We start from the raw sequence: 7282 nt of genomic DNA on the forward strand, positions 1-7282 counted from the left end.
CCTATACCCCAGCTCTTATATGCATAAATAAATTGATAAAAAAAAAAGAAAATTGTTAGGGAAAAGGCTTTGGGGGACTGAAGTGTTAGTAAATATCCTAAGTGTGTATCCTGACGAATTGTTCACTTTTCCATGAAGCTCTTTCTTTGTTCTGTGTCTGGGCTGCCTGCCTCGGTGCTGCCTGTAGGGGCATATCTTGTCTGGGGCGAAGGTGCTGGGGACCACTGTGCTCCACTGAGTCTGCCTCCGATGGTGGCAGGCAGGCTGGGTCTTGTCCAAATCTTGCTGCTTTGCTTTTTATTTGGTTGCTTTTTCAGGGTTGGTCCTGGGGCATGGTTGTTGAATGACAAAGAGGACAACTAATTTTTACGTCCTAGCTAACCTGTAACCTTCATGCAGGTTACATGATACATAATACGTGCTTAACAAATATTTGTCATGCCAATGAAAGACTACAGACCTAATGCTTTAGATTCGGATTCAAGATTGTTTTCGCAAGACTGTGTCATATGTGGAGTGATATCTTTCAGTCATGTGAGGAAGCACATAATAACCAATTGTCCATTTATAGTGTTTCTTCTTGTGCCATGAGACCCTTCAGAGACTCTTCTCAAAAGACTTTACGCTGACTTCTTCTAGAGGATGACAAATCAGTTAACTCTTACTAATTGAGCACCTACTATGTGCAGTCAACTGTGCTCAAAACTTGAAGATAGGAAAGTATAAAGTAGAGATTATCTTCAGCAAGTTAAATACTTTGCAGAACTATTTTTTTTTTATGAAGCTAAAGAGTGATACAATCTATCTTCTAGAAGTATGTTGCATACCGTGAACTTGTCAATAAGACTGAAGTGGAAATGCTTTGGGGAAAAGAAAGTTTTCTGTAACTGTCACTGGTTGAAAACTGCAGACATTGGGTGACTGGGTGAAACTGGAGTGGTGGTTCCTGTGGGCGGAGGGGCAGGAGGGGGTGGTGGGAGAGGTACCCAGGCTCCCGAAACAGTGCCCAGGAGAATTGTTAGGACTGGAGGCATAGCCGAGGTGTGTGTACATGGGTGCGTGCAAGTGCAAATGTGGGCATGCATGCAGCGACCATCAACCAATATCTGATGTCACGTGACTCTGTCAGGGAGGGGTGGGGGCGTAGTTTCCTTTCTGATGGAAAAACAGCAATTTCCTTCATTCCTGGGTATTGCAGACGATCGCATGTTGATAATTTAACCTGAGAGCTGTTATTTCATTTTAAATGAAACTTGAAGTATACTGTTCTCATCTTGGAGAAATAGTCAGATGTCTTGTCTTTCCTAACACGCGCCTGCACAGCAAGCGTGGAGATGACATATGAAGATACCCACTAACCCACCGTCTAACCACATGCATTTTAAAATGTTTTGTGTTCAGGAATCCAGACATTCCTAGTTGGTGAGCAACTACCTGGATCCAATCTATTCTGAGTTCTTTAAAATCCCTGCTGGAGCCCATTAGCCTGTCTCATCCCTTCCTGTCTCCATGGACTCAGCCTTGGGCGTGTCCCAGAATCTTCCACTCACAGGTGGGCTCTACAGAACACCCCATTGCCGGAGCATTTAGTTCATGAGAAGCTATTTTGTTTTAATCCAACTAGGCCTCTCTGTTGTTAGATACTCTAGGGACCTAGAAAGAAGACTGGAGAATGAGACAAAAATTGGTTGGCTGGGTAGAATATGGAAAGTTCCTGGCTCCGGGCATCAGGAGACCTAAAGGTTCCTTTTCCACAACTTGCTTCCTACGGGACTCGCTGCTCCTGTCTCTCTAACCTGCTGTTCTTATCTGTCAAATAGATAAGACCAAGGCATTTAAAAACCACTTGCCGCTTTCCCGTTCTATAATTTCATGAAGGGAAAACAGGCCTCAGAGATCGAGGGGAATTGAGGTTGACCGTTCTGATGAGGAATGACTAAGGAGAGTCTCAACTGTCTTGAGGTATTTGATTGATTGTTGCAGGGACTGTTGTTTGCATCCCCAAATGTTGACAGAATCAGGAGAAATTGCCTTGGACTGAAGCAAGGGAAAAGTTTGCTTTGATATAGAGGACTTTGGGACTACGCTGCTGATTTAATCATGGAGTTGGGGCCCAAGAGAAAGGGTGGATTCACCATTAATAAGAAAGAAAACTGACAGCATTTGCCTATGAGGCTGGACTGGACAGGGCTGAATTGGTAGTTCTCCAGCTTAGTTTTAGACAGTTATTAATTAGGCATTTTGTGAATTTAGAAACTGGAAGGCTGGCTGGTGGCCCTTTTGAGATGATTTTTTTTTTGTTCTTTTCATTGAAAAATCAATGAGAGTTTCCCAGGACGGACAGTTCATGAACACAGAGGCCCAGCGCAGGACACATTCTGATAAGTGAAATATATTTCATACCGGCATTAATCCTTTATATTATTTAGGGGAGCAGAAACATCCAAAGTCATACTGAGCATAATGCCTGCTGAGCCCTGCATTTAAGCACAGAAGTGTAAGTCTTATGAAATTACTTACAGGGGAAAACCTGTTCTCACCAGTCAGCCAGCGTGGGATCAGTGTGGTTGAGCCATCTCTGGAGGGAACGTGTGTCTCCGTTTTGGGGGCACAGCTCCCATAGCTGCAGGCATGGCTGTGACTGCTAGCAGCACCGTGGAATCATCTGGAGGCAGAACTGAAGCTGTAGCCCTCAGACCCAAGACAGACAGTTTCCTTGGCACAACCACAGACCTTCCTGTGTGATCCTCTTCTCTCCCCCAAAGCTAAAGGCAGTTCTTTGAGTCTGAAGAAAGATTTCAAGACTTAGGTTTCAGTAACTTTGTAGAGTAGTATTGAATTCGAATTCAACCCTGACAACAATCCATGAGAGAAGTTCTAGAAAAATCCCAAACAGTGGCAGTATCCCTGGAATATTTATGACTCTGAGTAATGCCTTTGAGGACAATACTCTGTTTCTGGAATGGCTGGTACTGTCACTCTCCAATCAATTGTAAAACCTGATCAATGTGCTAAAATGACTCTTAAATCTGCCTCCCTCTCCACCGAGGTGCCAGCCACCAGCAGTCCCCACCTGGACTAAAGCCCTGGCCGAGCTTGCATCTCTGCACTCCTGTTGGCCCCCTACCACGTGTCTTGTGTAGCAGCCAGTGAGATCTAAAAAGGCAAACCCAGTGTCACTGCCCTGCTTGAATCTGATGGATGACTTCCCATCAGGCCTTCCATGACCGTAACTCTGCGGACCAGAGTTCAGGGGGCCCACCCCATCTGTAACCTCACTGCTACTGCTTTGTGCCCCCCTCACCCTCACACACACTCTGCAAACCTGCCTGCACTCCATTTCCTTTCAGTTCTTACTCCTCGTCACCGCTGTGCACAGACCATACTCCAAGCACTTTGCACAGGTGTCAGTACATCTCACTCAGTTATTACCGCCATTTTACAGATGAGGCAACTGAGGCACAGGGGGTTCTGCCACTTGCCCAGGCCTCACACCCGGCGCCTGGCAGAGGATTCTCCAGGCAGTCTGGCTCAGCTCCCCAGCGCTCATCTGTCAGGGTTAGCCTGAACTCTGACTTCAAGGCAAAGCCCTCCTGTGCCTTCAGGGCGTCCTGCGCCTCTCCTGGAGCCTGCAGTTATATGTACCCTCTGGAGCTGTCATTTAACCATCCCTAGAGCGAGTCCCGCGATCTCTGAGGCCCCCACAAACGCGGGGTCACCTACCAGCGGCCTCTGCGGGAGGAACAGGCCACCCACGCTTCCTCGCAGCAGCCAGGAAGCCAGCACCTGCCAGGGTCCGCGCCAGCGGCCTGTCGTGTTCTCAGTCTCGCCGCAGGGACGATCGCTATCAACAGGAACCTGCGGTGAACATCGCTTAGCTTCCTTCTCTGGCAACGGCCCCCTCAGAAATCCCAGCCAAAGACCTGCTGGGGCTCGACCTTAGATCTAACGGTCCACACACGTGGCTTCCCTGTTCCCAACTCGGGAGCCAAGTACAGGAAACCCGGGCTCCCCTGGGGAGCCGAGCAGCGGCCCGCCCTGCCCGGCTCACGCAGGCTGCACGCAGCCCGTCCCGCTGAGACGACAGGGCGGGGGGCTGTGTCCAGCGCCTCCCGGCTGCTGCCCACTCCCACCAGCCCGCGCCCGCCTCGCCTCGTGCCACCTGCTGCTCGAGGCCTGTGGAGCAGGACACAGGGGCCCAGGAGACAGAGGCCCTGCGGCCCGCCGGGCCCCGCGGGGGTGTGAGCACAGCCTCTGTGCTTTCCGTGACTGAGGAGTTTGGGGCAACAGATTCCTGCCGATAAACCCTGCGCTAAGAGCTGTTCCTGAAATGCTTTGTGGTTCAGCCCCGGACATGATGAATTTGTTTAGATGAGCGTCCTGATCAAACGTGCTTCATAAGAACCGAATTAGAACATCTCCTAATGCTCTCTTGACGCTGGTCCCGTCCAGCATGAACCTCCAGGGCAGGATGAGCAATCTGGAGATCTGAAAAAATTCAGACAAGGACTGCCCTGAATAATGCTTACTTTTTTTGGTTACTTACAAACCACAAGCAAATAAATGCAGACGGTGCACATGATCCTGCTTGCATGAGGGGAGATGGGGTTGCCTTGGTCACAGGTCACAGGTCGACCTCGGCATCTCAGTAGCTTCCCAAGGCAAAGGGTCAGCGGTGCAAGGGCACCGGAGTTGGAGAGAGCTGGGCTTTCAGGGGGGTGTCCAACCGTCAGGCCTTTACATCACCGCTCAGATCCCGAGGAGCAGACCCCACCCCGGGGCCCGCACCTGCAAGAGGGACGGGGCAGTTAGGAGCCCGTGGGCAGCGGGCACAGGAGCACTAAGTCCCTGCCACACTCAGCCCCTGCCAGCGCTGTGACGAACTGACCCACAGCGCGCTCACTAAGAACCAGGCACTTAACACATCTCATTCACCCGACCAGGCGGATGTCATTAGCCCCATTGCACACATGAGGAGCCTGTGCTCAGGAGACGTGAGGAAATCAGCGTTTGCTTCCACGCGGAGGTTGTGTGCAGTCAGCTTGCTACCCAGCTGCCCATCCTAAGCCCGGCTGGGCCGCTCCGCCGCGGGAGCTGAGAGCAGCCGCAGGCCCATCGCCTCAGGGACACCCGTGTCCTTGGGCTCTGCGAATGTCAGAGCTTTGACCTGTGGCCTCGCCCCTGTGAGAGCAACGCACCTGCTCTACGGAGGTTTGAGAAGGTTTCCTCTGTCTGACTGCCCTGAGGAGGCTAACCTCCCCCACACTCGTCCTCTGCCCTCTCCTGCTCCTCGGGAGGGCAAGAATGGGTCTTGGAGACATTTCCTGGTCAAAGAATCAGAATTCACACAGCCGCAGGGACCAGCTCTTCTGTTCCTGGGAGATCTTTTCCATCTAATAACCTTCCTCAGGCGAACAATGGGCTGAAGAATCACCAAAACCTCCATAGCACTCTGTGCTCCCCCAAAGCTGGGCTTGGCTTCCCCATACCTGGGCGCCTCTGACATCCTGGAATAGCCCCACTGGGGCTGCTGGGTGGTCGTGGCAGTCACTTAGGTCCCCACTTAGGTCACCCGATCACCCCCCGATCTTCTAAACCCCGTGACATCTTCTGTCCCAAAGACCACACGCATGTGCCAATGGTGTCTTTCACCAGGGCAGTAGTCACAGGATGGTGGGGTTTCCTCCAGGAGCCCCTCGCTTAGTGCATTCGCAGAAGTCTTCATCTGTGTAAAAACACGTCCTTTCACAAGGAACCAGCTTGAAAGTCCTTCGTGTTCCTGGGGCCGGTGCTCCTCAGTCTCCGTTGCACCTTAGAATCTCCCGAGGGAATCTAAATCGTGCTAATCCAGGCAGCTCCCCAAACGAACCCTTCCCAGCCTCTGGGGTGGGGCTGGGTGTGAGGGATTTTTTTTTAAACTCCCTGGGGATTCTAAGTGCAGCCTGTTTGATAGATATTGTGCCCCTACTTTGGCCCGGTATCAGCAGGGGAACAGAAAAGCAGAGGGAAGAAAATAAGACCTCCAGAAACAATTTGTTAGCCTGACACTTGGGCCAGACTCCCTGAGGAATTCAGATTAGTCACCTTCCTCCCCCTCAAATACAGCAAACATCAATGTCATTTAATTATCGAAAAATAATACTACCCAACACAGGCTGGTCACCTGAAGGTGTATCCTAAGATAGAATACTTTTCCAGGCTGTGAGGGTGTTTTGTCCCAGCCTGCTGCTAACTAGCATAGTTTTTAGAAAAGTTGTGATCCTCTAAGATATGGGGCTACCAGATAATGTTCTTTTAAAATTACAATGCTGCCTAGATAGAAACAGAGCACTGGCTGTGGAAATGTGACTTTAAAATAGTGTCTTTGGACAAAGCTTTCTATCTTTTTAGAGAAGCTCTAGGAGCTGGGTGGGGCAAATTTGCTCAAAAATCAAGAATAAACCATACTACGTGCATCCAAATCTGCACAAGGCTTTTCAATTCTGCTCTGAAAATCTATTACAAATGTGTTTTTTTTTTAAAGATTTATTTATTTATGCATACAAGAGCTGGGGTACAGACCAGAGATGCAGGGGGTGAGAGGACTCACCAGAGACAGAGCAGGGAACAGAACAGGCAGACTGACCAAAAACACTGCTGAGGGGAGCAGCGGGCGAGACAGGAGAGGTCTGCTGCGCCATGTGGGTTGCTCCCTGGCCGGCCGGGTATCGAACTCATGCTGCAAAGGCTGCGGATTGCTTCATAGTGCGGTGCTTAAACACTTGCGCCACCAGGGAGGCCCCACAAATGTGTTCCTTTTAGTAAACTCACAAACAGGGACAGGACTTGCCTCATGAAATAATCAACTTCAAAACTTGGGGACATACTTAGATTGGCGCAGGGCATCACCCCAGGCATCAGTGAGGGGTGTCCATGCCCTGATTTCCCCAGTGGCATCAGAATCTCACTTCCCATCTTTCTATAAATAACAGACAAGAAAATGGGCTTTTGGGGGCCTCCAAGGTGGTGCAAGCGGTTGAGCGCAGCGCTGTGAAGCAGCCTCAGCAGTTCCGGTTTGATCCCCGCCGGCCTCGGAGCAACCCACATGGCGCGGCAGACCTGTCCTGTCTCCCCCGCTGCTCCCCTCAGCCGTGTATTTCGTCAGTCTGCCTGCTCTGTTCCCCGCGCTCTCTCTGGTGAATCCTTTTACCCTCCCGCACATTTGGCCTGTACCTCGGTTCTTGTATAAATAAAATAAATCTTTAAAAGAAAAGGGGTTTCCCAAGGCACTTGGTTTCCTTCT

The sequence above is a fragment of the Talpa occidentalis genome, unplaced genomic scaffold (genome assembly GCF_014898055.3).
Source record: "Talpa occidentalis isolate TD23 unplaced genomic scaffold, MPIMG_talOcc4v2.1 talOcc4.10, whole genome shotgun sequence".
NCBI classification, from domain to species: Eukaryota; Metazoa; Chordata; class Mammalia; order Eulipotyphla; family Talpidae; genus Talpa; species Talpa occidentalis.